This window comes from Apteryx mantelli, chromosome 13 (assembly GCF_036417845.1).
Source record: "Apteryx mantelli isolate bAptMan1 chromosome 13, bAptMan1.hap1, whole genome shotgun sequence".
NCBI lineage: Eukaryota > Metazoa > Chordata > Aves > Apterygiformes > Apterygidae > Apteryx > Apteryx mantelli.
The window spans coordinates 5,037,937-5,057,376 of record NC_089990.1 but is presented as its reverse complement, the minus strand read 5'-3'; the positions used below and the strand labels follow the sequence as shown (position 1 = coordinate 5,057,376).

The 19,440-nt window shown below is 38.7% G+C and overlaps 1 protein-coding gene across 6 annotated transcripts in view; it reads left to right on the top strand.

The window, feature by feature from the left end:
* KLHL13 (kelch like family member 13) overlaps positions 1–19,440 on the top strand; it is an 89,255-nt gene that overhangs the window by 29,080 nt on the left and 40,735 nt on the right. The gene's annotated exons all lie outside the window — the stretch shown is intronic.

Sequence of the window (19,440 nt, the reverse complement as noted above, 5' to 3'; positions counted from 1 at the left end):
CTTTTTTCCCATCTGGAAAGCAGAAGAAATCTGGAAAAACAAAGTAGCAAGTGACTTGGGAAATGAAAGGACCTAGTATATGATTCTGTCCGTAAACTAATTTGTTTTTCAGACTGTGGGTTATGTGATTTTTCAAACAAACCCAGAAAAACCCAACGGCCTTTCTCTTACAGATCTCTAATCGAAGATTTTTGTGTTCTTTTTTTTTTTCTGATCTAGTTGATCTAGCTGCCATTGCATCTGCTTTTAGGTATCAGAGGCCAATTTTACAACAAGTAGGCAGTAACAAAGTTAATTATCAAACCTTTCAGAATATGCTTAAAACGCTGATTCCTGTTATGGCTGGAAAGGGATTTCTGTCTTAAAATATACAGAATACAGCTATTTATTTCTTTCTTTCGTCATTACACTTTATCTGCCATTTCTGCTATTTATTTATTTTTTAAAACAGGTTCAGGGCAAGGGTTGAGATGCTTACCTTATCTTGGAAGGAATCCCAGCAACCTTCTTTGAGTGTCTTCCTATCTTGAAATGAAGTTCTTGATAAAGGATCAATTATGTTTAAGCATCTGAAACAGTTTTATAGCTTCCTGAAATCAGGTTACATTTTTATCTTTTGTTGTACTTTCTGTTCCTTTTCTATTAATGGTTGTCCAGTCTGATCTGTTTAACTTAAGATGTTAGGACTATTGGTTTCGTTCTTTCAAAGAAACCAGAAAAATCAGTATTTGTTTCTAGTGCAGTATCTTTCCGTTAAAAAATGAGATGTATTTGATATCTTGATTATTTTTTGTGCTTTTTGTAGTTGAAGTAGGAACTTCAGGTTTAATAAAATGCAAAAGAAAAAAGTTTAGGTGTCTTCGCTAAACTATTTGCTAAGCTATTTCTCATGAAATAGCTGCTTGCACGAGCCATTCTGACATATGTGCTGCAAATTAGTTGAGTATTAATATATCTGCGCACTGTAGGTTGGATGTTGATTGCACATTCCTTTGTAAAAGAGTTTTGTTGCACCAAGAACAATTGTTTTGATTTGATTTTGTCCAAGGAAGTGACAGATCCCTGTTTCTCTGCCCCACTATATCAAATAATAAACTGCAGCATGAATGCGAGTGTTCAGTAGTGTTGCTAGGAATCTGTTTTCCTTTGTAGGTGGTTGAAAATATTACTAGATGAAACGGCATCGTGACTAATGGTCTTCTGTTAATGTCGTTTAAGACTTCCTCATTGTTTACTTGGATTATTTATTAAGGGAATTTAAAGCTTTTATTTATCTAGGGTAATACATTGAAAGGGCTGTTTTGAGCATGTTTCTTAAGAATAAACGCTCAATTCTTTCTATTCTGAAGCTCGTGTTGACATTAAGCAACCTTATGCTGCTTAGTGATTTTCAGTCTCCTGACTGGGCTGACTCTATTAGAGTTGTAGTTTCATTGACTGATCTTGTGTATTATTGTCTCAGTCTAAACAGATAATTCATGGGACAACAGTGTGAGTTATTGAAGTTATGTTTTGGCAGTAGCTAAATCTGTCTTGAAGAATGACCAATCTCATCAGTATTCTGCTCTCCGCTTCAGTGGTTATTCTCACTAGTATGCTTGGGCTGGGATTAGAAGCAAAAGATTTTTCTGCTTTTTTTTGAAATAGGTCCACAAGTGTCTTTTGTCTTACCGGATACATTTGTGGTAACTTGATTACTTGAGCCTATGCAGTCTCAAGTTACATTTTTCATCCTTATGTATGAGTGAAATTCTCATGTACTGCTACAAATCGGTGAATGTTTATAGCCTTTTAGCACTCTTTGGTCAGCCACATTTCTGCTTAAAATAGAGAATAGCTGTTTAGTGAATAATGCTGTAAAAACTGAAGAATAAACTATAAAAGCTTTCCTTAGAAGAGAGTAACGATGCATAAGTTCTGTCCATCTTCAAAAGTTTCCAGGTTCTAGTAAACCGAATTATACTTTGCTCCATCCTATTTCCTTCTAGCTATGCTTTAACACTTGGTTTTATTTACTAGTCACGCCTCCTTTTCCCCACAGCAGTGACATGACCTGTATTTTCTCTCCTTCTGATTAGTTCTGTGCACTTACTTTCTTCGTTCTCAGCATGTATACTTTAGTATTTTAGAGCAAGTTTGTTTTCCTTTGAGATGGGAATGCTGGTGTTTTTATATGAAACTTTTCACATATATTCATGTAAGAATTAAGTTTAGAAAATAACTAGAAAAAATCCAGTGGATTTTTTGAGGTGATAAAAAAAAACCTTTTATTTTGTTTATTGGACAGTTGTGGTGGTCACATCCGGTTTCAGTACAGAATGTGTGTTTGGTGTGCTTGTTTAGGAGGAAATGATTTCTTAACTTCAGTTGAAGAATTAACCTCTTCAGTCAAAAGTTTGTGTTTCCCCAACGAATGCTTTGAGCTTTCCAAATTAATTTTTTTAACCAAACTCTCCACAACTTCAGGTTTAATAAAGTAAAAACTGACAGCTTCTGTGTTGACTTGAATTTGAAAAATCTTATTTTTGACTATCTAGCTTAAAAATTTTCTTTTGTTGATAGACTGTTTCATTAAAAACATCAACTTGTTGGATAATTTGCTGTTGTATAGCTAGAAGTTTATGTACAGGCCTGGTGACTAAATTGGTAGTATAACATAGGGTGCACTTTGTTTTACATTTTTTGCATGAAGAAGGGAACAGCGATTCAGATTAGAAACACCCTCCTCCTTGTTCCAAAGCTGTTTTTTTGCTTTTGGTTCAAATGCGTTGCTGGGTTGGTTGCAATTGAACTTCCTCTGTATGTGCCCTCTGACTGTTAACATCTGTCTGAATGTAGTCTTTGTATACTGTATGTGCTATGGTGCCTTTGACGCATGAAATGTTTGTAACTTGATATTGGTGTGGACAGCAAATAGGATTTAAAATAGTTTGTTTTACCTATGAAAGAAGCGTATTGCTTTTAATAGGGTGGGTAAAATTTCAAACTAGGTTTGGCTGTTTGGGAAATCTGTTTTGTACTATGCTCAATACTGTGCGAGCAGTTTTTGCTAAAAAAGAGATACGACTCTGGAAAGTTCTCAGACTCGTGGCACATTATTAGCAGCATAGTGTAACATCCTGTTAATTGCCACTTTCCCTTTTGTTTTCGTATGTCTGATTGTCTTCTGTCCCTTGGGTGGATGTGTCTGTTATAATTGCTCTCTTGATGGCAAGTGTTGGGAGGTGGGTGGAGAACAGGCGTGACCGTTTCCTGGCTCCCTTTGGTGTTTGTTTGAATGCATGAGGTTAAAAAGAGAAGTTTTATCCAAAGCAACTTAATGCCATATGATAAGAAAATGTTTGAGTCCTAAATCTAAATTAATCTACTCAAAAAATATGTATAATGTTCTCCCTTAGACCTGTTTTTCTCCACATAAGTAATTTATCCATTGCCACCCTGTATTTAAACTGTGCACATCACTTTTGGGTATGGACTGGCATAATTTTTGAAATTAATAATGTGCAGGAAGTTGGAACTCTTAAATAGCGGCTGCTGTTTCAAAAATGAATTCTTTTAGTATGCAGTTTAAGCCGCTTTAGCTAGCAGGTGATCATCTAAATAAACACATTTGAAATAAAAGTTGTCATCTTGAAAAGCAGAATGCTATCCTTAAATTCTTCTTGTAGTCTGTTTAGGAATGCCATCTGTTGATGAATAAACATGTTTTTTCACGTTCCTTCCTCCCAGAAAATACTTCTTGGTGCTTTCAACTATAATTAATGTCCCGAGACATTAGTCAAGCATAAATGAGTTAAGTTGTTACTGATTCATAAAGAAAGGGGGGGGGGGGAGGCAGAACTTTTCTATTGATGCATCTGTGTTTTGCTTCATTTTGCTGGTTAAAAGAAGTGACCTAATTTTAAAAAGGCAAAAATGTTTCTTTGCGGGTGCTAAATACTTTATTGGTACTTCCTATACTTAAAAAAAAAAAAAAAAAAAAAAAAAAAAAAAAAAAAAACCACTCAAGGACTTCCTTGGAGTTTGCACCTTACTAGAAGAAAAAAAAAAAAAAAAAAAAACACCAAAACCTGAACAAAAACCCCTGACCTTGCACTGTGAAAAATGCACTTCTATAATCTGTTTTTTTAATGCTAAAATTCATCCACATGTGCCTGTTCACACATGCACCCTGGTAATATTTTTCTGATGGCTCCAACGTCTTTGGACATCTGGGACGTGTCTGTGATTCAAGTTGTAGTTCACTTGGATGCAAAATCAGGCATATCTTAGAGAATAATTATGCAGTGGTGGAGACTATGCTGGAAAAACAAGACGCCCAATCTTATTTGGGTGTTCACTATATGGGGAGATGGGTAGATTTTGCATTTTAAAGTAACTGATTTGTTTTAATGAGCTGCACTTCAAACTTACCAACACTTAAGCATACCTTGTAAAAATGAGAAGTGTTAGGTTATTTGCATTAGTGCCATGAGCTGGACAGAGAAAATCAAAGTAACTATTTAAGTTTTTTCATGATCTTCAGAGGTGTTATAGAAGCATCCTGCAGGGTCAGTGAAGACTGAGGGAAACCAACTGCAGCTGGTTTTTCAGACAGTATGTTCTGCTATTGCCTGGTGACTACTGAGTCCATAAATATTTTGAAAGCAAGATGTTCACTGAAATCCAGATATCAATATGATATTTGTTTCTGCAGGTAATAGTAAATTTAGCATCTGAAAATAACAATACACTATTAAAATGCAAAAGTATGTTGCCAGCAAAACCTTTTGGATGGTATTTCTACTACCACTGCTCTGCCTCATCTTATGTGTATATTTATGCCTGATCTATCCGTGACATTCCTGAAATCTGAGCATTTTGCTAATCTCCTTCCATCTTCCCAAGCTATGTTATCGCTTCCAGATCCATTGCTTTGGATATCAAAAGTTTTCAACGTGCAACTGCCAAATTCCAAATTTCTAGTGTTGTTTTTCTGCTTCAGCTCACCTGAAATGTAGCTGACAGCCAGATCGATGGAGATGTGCCTGCAGAACATCTGGAAGGAAACTTCGTTTGAAGTAAACGTCTTAAATTTCCATGTGCTCTCAATTTATTTCTGTTCTCTAAGAGAGCGTGAAGGTCATGTATCAACAAGTCAGCAATTTCTCGGTACCCCAGCTGGACAAGGGTAGCAAAGCCGTGTTTGCGGTTGCTGAAAACGTAGCTCAACGTGACATGGGTGAGTCAGAGCAATGTGGGAGTAAAGCAGAACATGAGAACTGAAGCAGAGGAGTTTGCAGGCTCTGTAAAGCTGTTCTCGCCAACAGCATCTTGGGTGCTGCCTGGGTTCCTCTTTGCTCGCACAGTGAGCCTTTCTCCCCTCTTTTTCCCTCTCCCTGGTATTTAGAGAGCAAAGGTGACTGTGTTCAGTTCTGTTTTCAGATAACAATTAGAGCTGGGCCTATGTAGTACAATATATAGTAATCTTAGTTGGATTTTGCTCACAGGCTTTACCGTGGCGTGTTAGCAGGACTTCACTGGTCTGTCACTGTAAACCAGAAATCCTTCTCATTGCTGCTGGTTAGTGGGGTGTGACAAAGGCTTTGACTGATGAGGAATAATTATAGGAGGCACCCTGGTTTGATCTGGAGTTAGACTGGCCATCTCTCTGCTCTGCAGGGCTTAGGAATAACGAAGAGTGCCGTTTAAGAACAGTGGTGGCCTTGTTTTCCGGACAGTTAAAGTATTGGGTTATGAGACCATTTACAGTGCAGAACTTGGGGGCAAAGGGAGGGAAAGGAGGGTAAATGAACTGAATCACGTTACTGAATTTTGCTGTTATAAAGAATTTATTATGTGCATTTGACAACTGAAAGGCAAATCCAGACTCGATAATTGTCCTACTTTTTCCGAATGGGATACGTGTCCTTTGGATTCTGTATTCTTTCATCAGATTACATCAGTGAAACAAAAGCTTAGTCATACTGTGGCTTCTGCATTTGCTCAGTCGTGTTGGTGAAAGATAATCATAAATAGAGTGCTTATCTGCCAATACTGGAATTTAGTTATTTTCCATAGAATCACTCGATGCGATGATTGAGAATCTTTAATAACTTCTTAGCTGTTTACATAATTATTTAACAGAAAGAAATCTTTTTGCTGTAGTATATCAGTATTTTGAATTGGGTACTGTTCAGAAATCCTAAAAAGCTCATTCCAGGATCCAGCAGAACTTTATCACAAAAAAAGTGCTTCTCTTCAGCAGCTGCTTTTTGTGTTGCAAGGTGTTGGTAGTTCCCATACGCTTCTGCTTCGGTTAAAGAATCAGACAGGAAAAGGTATGTTTATGCATGTTGTTTCTTGATTCAGGATATGAGCCAGGACACAAGTTTTCTGAAATTTGATCAGAAGCACTGAAGAAAGGGTAGACTTCAGTAATAGTGTTTATGTAAAACTCCCGGTGTCCGGTAATTGCTGTAGCCGTTGGTTTCCCTGTATAGTTTTATTATTTGCTTGGCAGTTTTTTAATTCAGTGTTTACAAAGACTCTTGTGGCAAATGTTCATTTTATCTCTGATCTAACAACTGGATTTTGCTTTATGTTCATTACTGACCCTATTGAATAAATACCTGGCTTACTGCCCTTCCTAATCTGACTACTGTGTCCTGTGCCATTGGATATGGAGTAGTTGGCTCAGCTGAGGTTTCCCAGGTGCCCCCAAATTAATCTTACCTTCTTTTCATGTTTCCTGTGTATTCTACTCAAAGGCTTCAGCTTTCAAGGGTTTTAGTGTCATGAAAGTACTGAGTTCATTTGAGATTTCCCTTGACTCAGCAGACACCAGCAGTGCTTCAGCGTGAGTTTTGAAATGCAGATGCAGAGTTCCAAGAGAGCGAAGAGGTGCTTTGCTAAACTACAAAATTGCTTCTCTTCCATAGTAGTTATAAATACCTTGAAATACATGGACAGGCAGGAACAATCCAGGAATGACTGATGTCGGACCTTATTTATTTATTTATTTTTAGTTTGATTATTTTAACACTTCACTATCTGGGATGACAACATTACATTTTTTCATACAATACTTTGTTCAGGTGGCTGCAGTCGCATTATGCCTGGCCTGAGTTACTTTCTTGGTTCTTCTGAGGGTTCGTTGTGCAACCTTGGTGTTGTATTAGTTATTTCTGCAGTGGTTCTTGAAAAGGATGCAAGTAAATAAAAAGCTGTTGTTCTGGCATGACTTCTGGTGGTGTTTGTGATTAAAGTAATGTTTTGTGCTTCTCATCGTGTGTATATACCCCTTCTGTATGTTGTGATCGTTCTGCCTTGTGTGGGCAAAATAGTAATTACAGTATCTCCAGAAACCAAAATGTTGAACTTAAGAATTAGTGAAAAACCTTAATTGTAAGAACATGTTAGAGCAAAGTTTTGTTTAACATAAGCTTTGCTTTGTTTAGAGATTCAGAAAATGATTATATAATAAAACATATAGTGCTAAGAGCTGAATATATAACTGACAGAATATACAAAGGCTTATTGGAAAGTGTGATGAACAAATGGGGATGCTTATAGACATTCTCATATTTCAGCTGTGTCTGATGCTGATTGTTACCTGTCCACAAGTATCTGAGCATGGTTTTGGGCTTGTCTAATACCTATACCAACACAGGCTCTCTAATTACATTTTAAACTCCTGTGATTAAAATTCTCTAGTTTAAACTTACAATGGAAAACTGACAAGAAGTAACTAATTTGTGGAGCAAAGAGTGACTAAGGTTGGAGAATTACTAGATACATGTTTTGTGAGCAACAGTGGCGCATCAGAGCTGAAAAACTGTTGGAGTCAGTTATCAGCATGCTTTTATCAACATAATTTCATACTTATCTTTAGAAAAGGAAGAAGGTATAAAAATGCTCTTCTTTTTCTGTCTGAAAAATTGCATGTGGAACTATGAAATCTAGAAACAACTTTACATTGAAAGCTTCATTTCTGCAGAAACTTGAAAACAATCAAAGTCCTTGAAATGGAGTCCTGGCTTAACTTCATCCTTCATCGTGTGCTTAACAGCACAGATCATTTTGCACAGTTCCCGATGCAATGCAGAAGAGAAGGAAAGGTGTTTATACCTTGCAGCTCAGTGTATTTGTCCTACTGTAGTTTAATGATGCTTTGGTGGGAGGTAAAGAAGTTTGATTGCTGGCCTCATGGAAACTCTGCTGGATGTACCTGTTAGTCCAAAACATTTATGTGTTTACGTATTTTATAGGTCTCGCAAGGATTCTCTCCTGGTTCAGACAAGGTCTGTCTAGCCCTGTATTGAGTCTCTGACCATGGCCAATAGTGAGCATTTAGGGAAGAGTGCGAGAACAGGACAAGTACGTGATGAGACTTCACAGTATCATCTCCCAGCTTGTGGTTGTTTATGCTCAGGAACCTTCTAGACCAGTGATGGATGTCGCCCTGTTTTATAGCACTGGATGGATTTTTTTTTTTGATTACTTTGTACAGCTGCTTATTTGAATCCGTGTGTGTTGTAATAGGAAATTGTTACTGGAAAGCTGATAGCTTGATAGCCGAAGCACATGCTCTGTGAAGAAACATCTCCTCTGCTGCTTGGCTGCTTGTTTCTTTTGTTTTTTTCTCCTTCCTTCAACAAACTCTGGCTAGCTTCATTTGATACTCCGTATTTATTCTGTTGGAGACGTGGTGAATAATTACTTCTTGTTCACCTTTGCTATGCTTTTTGTGGCATTATGGACCATTAACGTGTTTATTCTCGGTTATCTCTCTTTGACGTTGCTAAGTCCAGTCAACGAGTTGTTCCTTGTACGGAAATATGCTTGCTCAGCTTTTTCACCCTTCCCTACCTTCTCCAAGTCACTTGTACAGCTGTTGAGATGGGGCAAAGAGCAGAGCAGCTCATATGTCACGCCAGGTAGCGCAGGGGAGTGGTGCTCCGTGTTACAGGAGGTGACACAGGCCCAGGCACTTTGCAGCTGGGTCCAAGCTTGTACAAGCTAATGTTGTAAAAATCTACCAAAACAAGGAAAAACAAAACAAGCAAACAAAAAACCTCAGTCATATTTTGCATCTGTGTCCTGTTTGAAGTGAATTTTCTGTGAATGGTGGTTTTTCCCATTTAAAATGGAAATTTGTAAAAAAAAAAAATTAGTATTTGTCTTGTAGAGCAGTTCTTCTGGATACCAGAAGGTGGCATAACTGATTTTCCTAAAACCATTTCGAGTGCAAGAAATACACAGGATACCACTAAGCTTATTTTTAAAAGGCCAAATTTTGATCCGAGGGAAATCTGATCAGTTTAGCGCTTTAAATTTAAAGCAGTTATTTAAAGATGCACACATTCTGCTGTTTTTCAAAATGCAAAAACTCTGGTGGGATTCATGTTGGCTTTTATGGCTAAAATTTTTGAAGTTGGAAGTAATTTAACTGAATCACAGGATGGAAAGAAAGGGCTGTCCATCATGTGTGTGGTGGAATTTTTCCTGAGATGCTTTACGGAATCTTTTTTTTCCCATGAACAAGTTGTTTAGACATTTTGCCTTTACTAATCTGCAAAATGAGACCAACTTCAGCCTGCTTTAAGCTCTTCGTGTTAGCTGGTGCTATGCAAAAATAAACCATTAATACGGTATAAATTAAGTTTTATGCCATAGCAACTCCACCTACATGCAGATTTATAGGTGTGCTCATATCAGTTTTTTGAAGCAGTAAGTAGAAAGTGTGTGCAAAAAAGACCAATAAGCACTGAAATGAAAATCATTTTTCAGTGTGATATCGTTGTGACAAACTGGAAACTTAATCTTTGCAGAGTTTTGCCATTCGTCAGAAGAAAAGAAGTTGATGTAATAACTGTAATAGGGCATTAGATACCATCTTGCCAACACTTTCACAAGAAACTAGAGAAGCCTATAGCTGGAGTAGCTATAGGGTGCATCAAAAAGCAGTTAAGTGTACCCAAAAAGGAAGAATTATTTCCATTTTAAGACGGGGCATATTGATAGAGTGACTGAGGAGAGGGGACTCAAAACTGGGAAAGGAGAGGTTGAACAGCAGTTCTTCAGGAAAGGTCTGAGACACAGACTGGATCTTGACCTGGGAGGTAGATACCACATTTGGGATTTCCAGCCACTACATAGCCAGCAACAAATCTGTCCTCTATCAACTTGTAGTTCATTTGTTGTGCTCGGTTTTGGGAGGTCCCACATGGTGTGATGTGTCTGTTCCTGAGCGTTGCCCTTCAAGATATCCGGGAACCAGTTGTCAGTAGTGTAGAAGAAAGCAATGAAAGTGATTGGAGAGCTAAAAACTTTTTATGATGAAAAAGGAAAACAATTAGTGTTATTTAGTTTGAAGAGGAACAGACTGTAGGAAGAAATAATACTAAAAATTTTCCCCAATATTTCTTGCCCAATCAGCTACAAATTTTTAGATCTATTTAAAAGCCAGGTGTTCAGTTTCACAGTGGTGGGATTGGAGTTGACTCTAGAGCTGTTGGCTGAGATCCTTGTGCATGGGTGAAACACAGCAATTTGGCGGGGGGAAGGCTGATACATGTTGATTTTGCAGTAAAACCTGATTTTGCTGAATAGTTAAATTGGTGTAGGACACAAAAAAACCTGGAAGTATTTAAATATATGTTTTTTTCTCTTTCCTTCAGCTCCCTCTGGCATACAAACACCTGAATTACAACAGTTTTGAGTCTGAGTTACTTTAAACTATATATCAAAGAAAGGCCTGTCCCAACTCTGTTATGATAATTCGGTATACTGCTCAAATCAAAAGAGAATTTTCAGCTATAGAAATGTAGATGACTGCAGCTACAGAATGTGCGGAAATAGAAATATTTCTTGTTTAGTAATAGCTCCCTCCTGTAGAGCCCTTTCGCACATCACAGCTCTGTAATGCCATGTCACCCCAAGAACCTTTGCACCATGCTTGTCTATTGATTTCTTTTTTCTTCTTTCCCCTCCCCTTTAATGCAGACTTTCCTGAGCCTGCTGAGCTTCACTAGAGTAGCACAGATGGGAGATGTGACCGTTTTGCTTAAAAATCTAATGGTGTTTGCAGAATTGTTAGCCATTTCTTTTGCTGGCTTATCTCCTATGACAACAGGTAGAAGGGAGGTGGTGGCACTGCTCTTAATACCTGTCGTATGGCTTCTGTATCCCTCGACACACCGCAGTGCAGCTCTCCTACCCAAGCCGTGGCTGAGGCTTCCAGGTGTGTGCTTCAACAGGACAGTTCATCAGGATGAAACGCAATGGTCCTATACGCAACAGCGCCTGCAAAGCTGTAGAAAACTTTGCCTAGGCTGTACAGTAGCGCTGGTAAAATGGCTCTTCAGTGGGAACCGTATAAACTGCTACATGGAAACTTTCGAAAGCACCGGACTTCAGTCTTTCATGTTTTAAAACACTGAAGTTCATTGTGGCAGTCCTTAGCGAACCTAAATGTGATTTAAAATATTCCCCAAACTTTTATTCCATAATGGTTTATAATCAGGAGATTCTAAGCTATTTGGTTTGAACACCTCATGATTTTGGGACTCCAAATGTCAGATTATCCTTCTGCTGTGAGTCTTTCTAAAAAAAGTCTTGTGCTCAGACTTTTCTTGCTGCATACAGTTTTCTTTATGCAAAAAAACATGCCCTGAGTTGATCCTAAGTTATATGGATAGCTACTATTGTCACTATACAGGGATGTATAACTGCAAACTTGTTCCAGTCTGCTAAGTGAATATCCTATAACTGTTACTTTAAATTTGCCTTTTGAAGTGAATTCATGGCTTGTATATTTGTCTGCCATACTAAACTTGAATAAAATACTTAACCTTCATCTTTAGAAACTTTGCACGGAAAACACAAAGATTTCTTTAAGTTTATATCCATATAAATACTAGGGGAGAATACAGTTTATAATTTTCTTTTTATAATTTAACTATTATGCAGGACTTGTGACATTTGATAATGAATTAGAAATAGAATATAATAGTATATTTCAAACAAATTGAACTGTTTAATCTGAAGCAGTCACTTTTGTGATCGTTCTTACTTTTTCTTATTTCCTGGAAAAATCTTTTGAATAGGTACTGTCCAATTCTGCAGAAGTCAAACTTTGCTATTAAAGCTGTTCCATGCATTTTAAGACTGCAGATTATTCCAGATAAGACTGAGGTGCAAATCTTCCTTGAGCTGCAAACACACTTCCTCTGCAACTTTGCTCCTGGCTCTCCCCAAGTGAGAAGAAAACCTCTGAAAACTAACCACTCTTTCAATTTTTCACTGCTGCTGTTGGGAATAGAAAAGCAGAAACACAAGTGCGAACTAGGTTGCTCCATTTTGCTTTCCGTTTGGAAACGGGTAACACAGAGGTTATCACTAGTGTGATTTGCTGAGGAAGGGAGGATCCTGAACAAATAAGCTAGGGAGGCCCCCCCGGCCCGTGCTGGCTTTCAGGTAGAAGTCTTTGGCCTGCACCTACCTTGGTCAAACAGGAGGAGCTGATTTGTGGTTGCCTCTGGCTTATAGGCAAAGAAATTGAAAAGAGGCAATTTAAAGCCTGGGGTTTTAGTACAATATTCCTTTGTCTCATGTGCCCTGTTCAACTGTTTTGGCTTCAGTACTGATTTTACCTGTTACTTACTGCGTTTAGTTGGAATGATCTGAAGGCTTAATCTCTTTTCTAGTATATAGAAACTGCAGGGTTTTTTTGTGCTGGTGAATATGGGAAATGCAAGTATTGGTGATAAATTTGAAACCTAGCTTTTTGCTGTGTAAGCCTTTCCTACAGCCTTATGGATGAAGACAAGCTGAACTTTTAACAATGAGTTGCCAGTTCAATAAAATCTATACCTAATTTATACCTAAGACTAGCTGATGGTAAACAATTAAATTGATGGAATCTCTTTTAATACCGTTTCTTCTGTGGCTCCTTAAAGTGATGCAGTGAGCAGCAGTGAAACGACTGTATGCAGTATGGTATAGTAGCTTCAAGTCTCCTAGAAGAAGTGTCCCTGCTATTTGTTGGCCTACAAATTGCACATCAGGATTTCCGACAAGCTGGACTTAAGCCCCAGCATCTTCCTCAAACTTTTCAATCTCTGTGACCCTTAGTCTTGCCTGAGGGACTTTGGCCTTTGGCTAATGCCTTCAGCCTGCCCTCCTTGGAAGTGATGTAGATTGTGGGTTAGCAGATGGGATCCATCAGTGACAACGCAGTGGGAATTCCTGCGTTCACAGAAAGTTCATCTTTGTCTTTAAAAGAAACGGATTACTGTTCTTGCTGTATGTGTCCGTAGTGGCTTAATGCACTTCATTCTTGCCTCCCCCTGCCTGCCCTTTTGAGTAGGGAATGCTTTGTGTGCACATGCAACAGCAAAAACTCACCTCAATGGGTAAAGACAATAATAAGGCTTAGGGAATGCAAAATGACTAACAGATTCCATGTAAATAGTGCAAAAAAGCCTAGAAACTGCTATTTTGAGAATATTTTCAAAATATTTTAATAAACACATTAGTATTGTCATTTGCAATTTGCAGTCTATGGTGCAGGAAATACTAAAGCTTTTGGTGACTGGAGCTCACTCCGGTCTTCCTTCTAGTTACTAAACTGCTTAATATATTTGCATCATGTGGGTCTGATGTGTGAATGTGTTTAGGAATGCTTTACTAAGTGGAATTGTGCAGACCACAGATGATAACAGCTGTGGAGGAGATGCTTATAGATTTTTGTAGTTCAGATTGACCTAATAAAAGTAACTGTTGTTTCAGAGCAAACATTTTCCGTAGGATCAGTCTGGCTGCTGTGACTGTGCGTTAGGATTTCTATGTAATTTTATTAAATATGGGTATGTAATGAGCTGGGGAAGATAAGCACAGTGCTTTGAATAAATCAGCATTAATTCAAAAGCATTTCTTCTTAACTGTACATTGTCAGTAGAGTACACAGGCTTAGCTCAGAAGTTCGAAACGTTCATTAACTCACTTTGGTTTTAAGAACTTATTTTACCTACTGCTATTTCTGTAGGTAGTAGTTCACCCAAGCAGAGCTGAGGTTTTGGTTTTGCCGGTGTTATAACTTGTAGCCTGTAGTTAACAGTGCATCACAACTCCTGGAAGTGGTCTCCTGCTGGAGACCTTACCTCCAGCTGAGAGAGCAAAGCCCTCTTCAGGATACACAAGGAGAAAATGCAGGGCATCCGCAAGTGGAGTAAAATAAAAAGTACTTTCATGAAATATACACTTAGGAGCATGTTTGACATTTCTGACACTATGCATAGTTACAAAATATACCCAAAACAGAATTTGTTATTTTAGTAAAGTAAGCTTACTAAATATTCCCAGAATAAAGAATGCAAACACTGTACAGATTAGTGGTTCTTCTCATTCCTTATGAGTGTCCCTTTTCCTCTGAGTTTCTGGGAAACCGACTTTAGATTTACCTGTTTGTTTGAAAATATCTCTGTGACCTGATAGGAAATAAGTTTGTTTACTTTTCAGTGTTGCTGATTAGTTTCAGAAACTTCATAGGCTTTCAAGATATTTTCCTTGCTAATGGATGACAATTGCAAGGACCAGGGTTGTGGATTTTTGAGGAATGTGTATAGGCAGCTGAGCTCCTTGCTTGGTAGTGGAGAAACTCCTCACTCAACGTGGTGACTTTTCAGTCAGGCAGCAGCTGCTACCTGTTTGGTTTGTTGAGGAATATACATTTTGGTAGTCTGAAAATCGTGTGAAACCTAAAATCTATCTTTCTAAGTGAGGTGTTAAGGAGGGAAGGAGAAATGGCTTTGTCAGATATAGTTACATACATTTGTTATATTATGTATGTATATATTTATATATAGCGTGGGTGTATATGATGTGTGTATGTATATAGTATGCATGTATATTTATACATAAAACAGTATCTTTCTCTGAAATGATGTATCCTAAAATGCTACTGCAGCAAGTTCCTATTTTATGTAGGAAAAAACGCTGAGTGGGCGGATGGCAAACTGCAGTATTTTTTTGTTAAGCACGTGGTACATGCCCTGAATGGAAGCCTGACTGCTTCACTTAATATTTAAAGACTTGATGTTTTTTTTCTCCTGTTTTAGAAATAGCCCTACATATATTGCCACAGAGACAGGAACTTGTACTGTTTATAGCATGTTGACAGTGGGAGGGACTGGCTACAAACCTAGTTTATCTCATTTTTTGTGCTTTTCTATCTGTGGCTATTCCTCATTCTTTCATGAGCAGTCAGCCCAATTTAAAGGAATTGATTACATTTGAAAATAACTTTTTTAAGCGTCTCTGTTCCATTTAAGAAACCCTGTGCATCTTGATGTCTGCTGTGCCAATGCTGCAATAATATATCTGGTGTCTGAGGTTTTTTTCCCCCACTTCTAAAAATTCTTTGAGGCAACACAGTAGACAGCAAGTCAAAGCACACGTGTATTTCTGTCTTCAGCTGTTTTAATGCTTATTTCTTTGTTTAAAAAATCTAATTGAAAGACGACTGCTTTGTAAGACAGATCTCTGAGGCTTCTAGAAAAGTCATAGTTTCAGGAAAAGCTTTGCCAGATGCAAGTTGCCACTTTTTCTGTAATGTTTTAATATTTGGGGAATGTTAGAGCGTCGCTGTAAGGAGACTGCAGGCATAACTGCACTGGTTTCATCTGCGCTCTTTTCAGGCAGGGATTTGCTGTGCCTTCATATGAGTCTTGCTATTAATATTTTCAGGATGCATGGTCAAAGAAATTGTATTAATTAGCTGGCTCACATATAGGGCAGTACAGGAGACTCCATCTCTTAATTATTCTCTTCCAGTAATCAGGACAGCTGCAGTTTAATAGATTGAAAAGCCAGAGGTAAAGGCATGAGAAGCATCGGTGTGAAGGGGAACGGAGAGCTGAATGAGGAAGCCAATTAAACACACCGTAAATTTTTAGGAGGCCTGCAGAGAAGTGTTACGCATCCTTATTTGCTTTTATTTGGTTTCTAGGCCTGTGCCTTGAGGATCGTATTTAAAATGCTGGTTTTCAAGTGACTGTTGCATTTGAGCTCCATGTCTTCAGGAATGTTTGATCAGATTTCTGGGGGGTTCTGTTTCATTTTCTTCTATATTAAAATGTGTAGTAGTATACATCAGTTCACCACGTTGGTAGTTATAGGTTACACAAAAGACCAGAAAAATTTCTTCCAGTGTTTAATCGAATTTCTGCCTTCAGTTTGGAGCAAGTATTTTGTTAGAGCTAATATCATGTAACAATTTTTTTTAAATGGAAAAATGGCTTTAAATCCACCATTTTTCAGGACATAGATGTTGAGAGGAAATCTCAAAAGTCTGAAGGTGTTTACAGATACTAATCAACACCAACATTTTAGCCTATCTGTCTGTCATAGTCTGACACTTTTTCTTATATGAAGAAACACGTTTTCAGTAGGAAGTAGCTTAATTAGAAAATATCATTTTCATGACTCAGTAAATATTTAGACCTTTCTGTTGTCTACATTTCTGGGTGAAACTGGGAGGTGTACATCACAGTCACTGCAATTTTCGGCGTTCTTCTTTATGCAGGGCTAAAAGAAGCGCAGGGTTGTGAAAGTGCAGATAACGTGCAGGTCACGCTAGGAAGGGTTTGCAGGGCTTTGAGAAAGTTTCCATATTGCCTAACACTATTTCTACCTAGTGCTTTCGGTTCCGCAGAGACTTAGTAAATGAATAAAAGTAGGGAGTTAAAGTGCTTGTTAAAGCAGAGCAGCAAATTTCATAGCCATAGCTGATCAGTTGATTGAGCAAACGTTTTTGCCTTTTAACCGTTTAAAGATTGAAAATTCAGTGGCGTGTGTAGAAGATAATTTTTACTGTGCTTAATTTTCTATAAAGTTCATGTGGCGTTCCAAGGGTAAGAATAATATTTTCCAACTAGCATCTTCTCGCATCGCCACTGTGTTCAGATGCATCTTTCTCCCTGTGACTTGTTCTTCTTTGAAAGCCCCCGAAGGGAAGTCTTATGGGAAACTGAGAGATGGTTCAAAACTTATTTGTTGGAAATGCATGTGACACAGCACAGTATGCTTACATTTGTGTAAGAGAAGAATTTGAATTCTGTAACACAGAGCTTTTCTTTAGAAGGCAGCAAAGGCACGCGGGTTGGCAATCAGTATGTGCAAAACATGGTAGCAGCTTAAAGCCTTAAATTGCGCAAAGGTGAAAGAGGATGTTGCAAGAAAAAGGGAAGAATTCTCAAGGCAAACGGTTTTAACTGCATTCCTTCTCTGAAGAGCAGGGAAAGTCACAGAAAAAAGGGTCGTGGTGGTCTGTGAGCGGCCCGCTCGCAGGCGCCGCTGCTGCCTCCTGCGTGTGGTTCGTTCCTGGGGGCGCGGGGTTGGTGCTGCCTGCCCGCCCCTCTCGTTTGGGGCCAAATCCTGCTCGTTGGTCAGTAACGAAGAAGGATGTCGAGGATGGTGGGAGGGGGATCAGACCCATGCTGATGCACAGCCTCGATCGTAGCTGTTTCTGGCCTCACTGAGTGTTCAGGTCTCTGAAGTGGCACCTTGGGATCCTGCCCGCCCTTCGCTGGCTCTTTCTTACTTTCCCTCCCTCTTCTGCCACCTGCTCCGTGACTTTACGGAGGAGTTTTCTGCAGAAGTGGATGGCATGAGGTCAGTTATTTGCCTTGGTGGCGGTCTGCTTGGTGCAGCTTTGGAAATGCAAGCATGGAAACAAGTACCCCAAAATGAAACAGTCCCCCTTTCTCATCTTTTCTATACGGAGTAAGAGCCGCGTGAGAGATTCAGGTAATGAGTAAAACACAATTGCAAGCAAGTTATAAACGCTGGATTCTTGTAATCTTGAAAATGAACTTGTGTGTGAGAAAAATATAAAAGTTAACCACCTTCAGCAGTGCAGTGGCCCCAATAGCTTGTTTGCTGCAATCTGTGCAGTTACCGTGGATCTTTAAACTCCTAAATGCTGGAGAAAGCAGATCTCCAATTTGGTGCTGGAAACGTGCGTGTCTGTAGCACTTGCCTAAAAATAACTGTTTCCTCTGCAAGGAGGGCTCTGCCCAGAACTGTAATGCTGCTGTTGGCCTTCGGTACCAGTCAAGCTGGGGACTAAGGGCAAAGCACTGAAATGCCAGGTAAGAAAACAGTGTACTGAGTGGGCATAATAGTCCCGGAGATCAGATGGGTTATTTTCCCTGTATTATTAAACGTGTGACTAAACTGTTATCTTAGTCTTCATTAAAAGAACAGAATAATACACTGAGATTTTTTTTGTTATCTCAAGAATACTTTATGTAAAGCATATAATATTTTTGGCAATCTTTTCTCTGGGAATACGCAACCAATTCGTGACTGTCAAGAAGAAACAGTTGTACTTGATTTGGTTTCCTACCTAGGTGCAGATAGGTGATTCATTCCTCACATGGTTCTTTCTTTTGCAAGTCAAAATCATGTGGCTATTTTTAGAGTACCTGGCAGTGCTGCTTCCCCCAGTGCCATGGTTTTGATTGACTGCTCGCTCCAGTAGCGTGCTCAGCATCAGGAGAAGACGAAGTTGGGTAGTGCTTGGAATTCATATGCTCTCAAAATGTGAAGTTCACTGCTGTAAAGCTCTTTGGTCATTAAACTCTGGCCTAATAAGCATACTGTTGTGCTGCTTTTTAGTTTTACTGTAAAGGTTTTGATTAAGTTGCTTATAAATTAAGTGGAAAAATGAACAAGAACAGCAGCAGCCAGAGGAGAGTAAGTGTCCAAGCGCTAACATTGCCCTCTGTGCTGAATGATCTCACTGGGGTCAGGAATGACAAGTGACTCCTGCTTCCTGGGTGGACGTTGGTTGACTTAAATACTAAGTCAGTGTCTGGGAATGCCTGGATTGCTTAAGTTTGCTTTTTTTCTTCTCTGTGCAAAAGACAGATATAGAGGATATTGCAAGAGTTACTTTCCAAAAAGTAGCAAATTGATTGTCCTTGGCATCTTCCTTTTATATGAGTATTGCTGCAGCTAATAAAATCTGTAATCCGCTCCTTGGGCTCGGCAGAGCAGGCAGAGACGGACTTTTTAAAATGCTTCTTAGTTGGTTTCACTGGCTGGGCACCTCACATCAGGGAGTAGCAGCACTTGCTTGTTATATTTTAAGATGCTTTCTGTATAATTGTAAATGTAAAAGCAAAATTGGGTATACTAATTCAAAAATTTTTTTTTCTTTGTGGTTTTAACACTTGCTATCTAGCTTCTCTTTCAACTTAACTTTTAGGCCTTCGATGCATATAGGGCATGATCTAGTAGTCTGGTGTTAGGTGTGAGACTGTGTGCACTCTTTAACATATGTGCAGACAGTAAGCTTTCCTGTTAGCCTGTGAGTGCATACACGCTTTTACCAAAAGTAAGAATCCTTGTTTATGCTAAAAATGCCTACTTGCTATTGCAGGACTAGTGTTT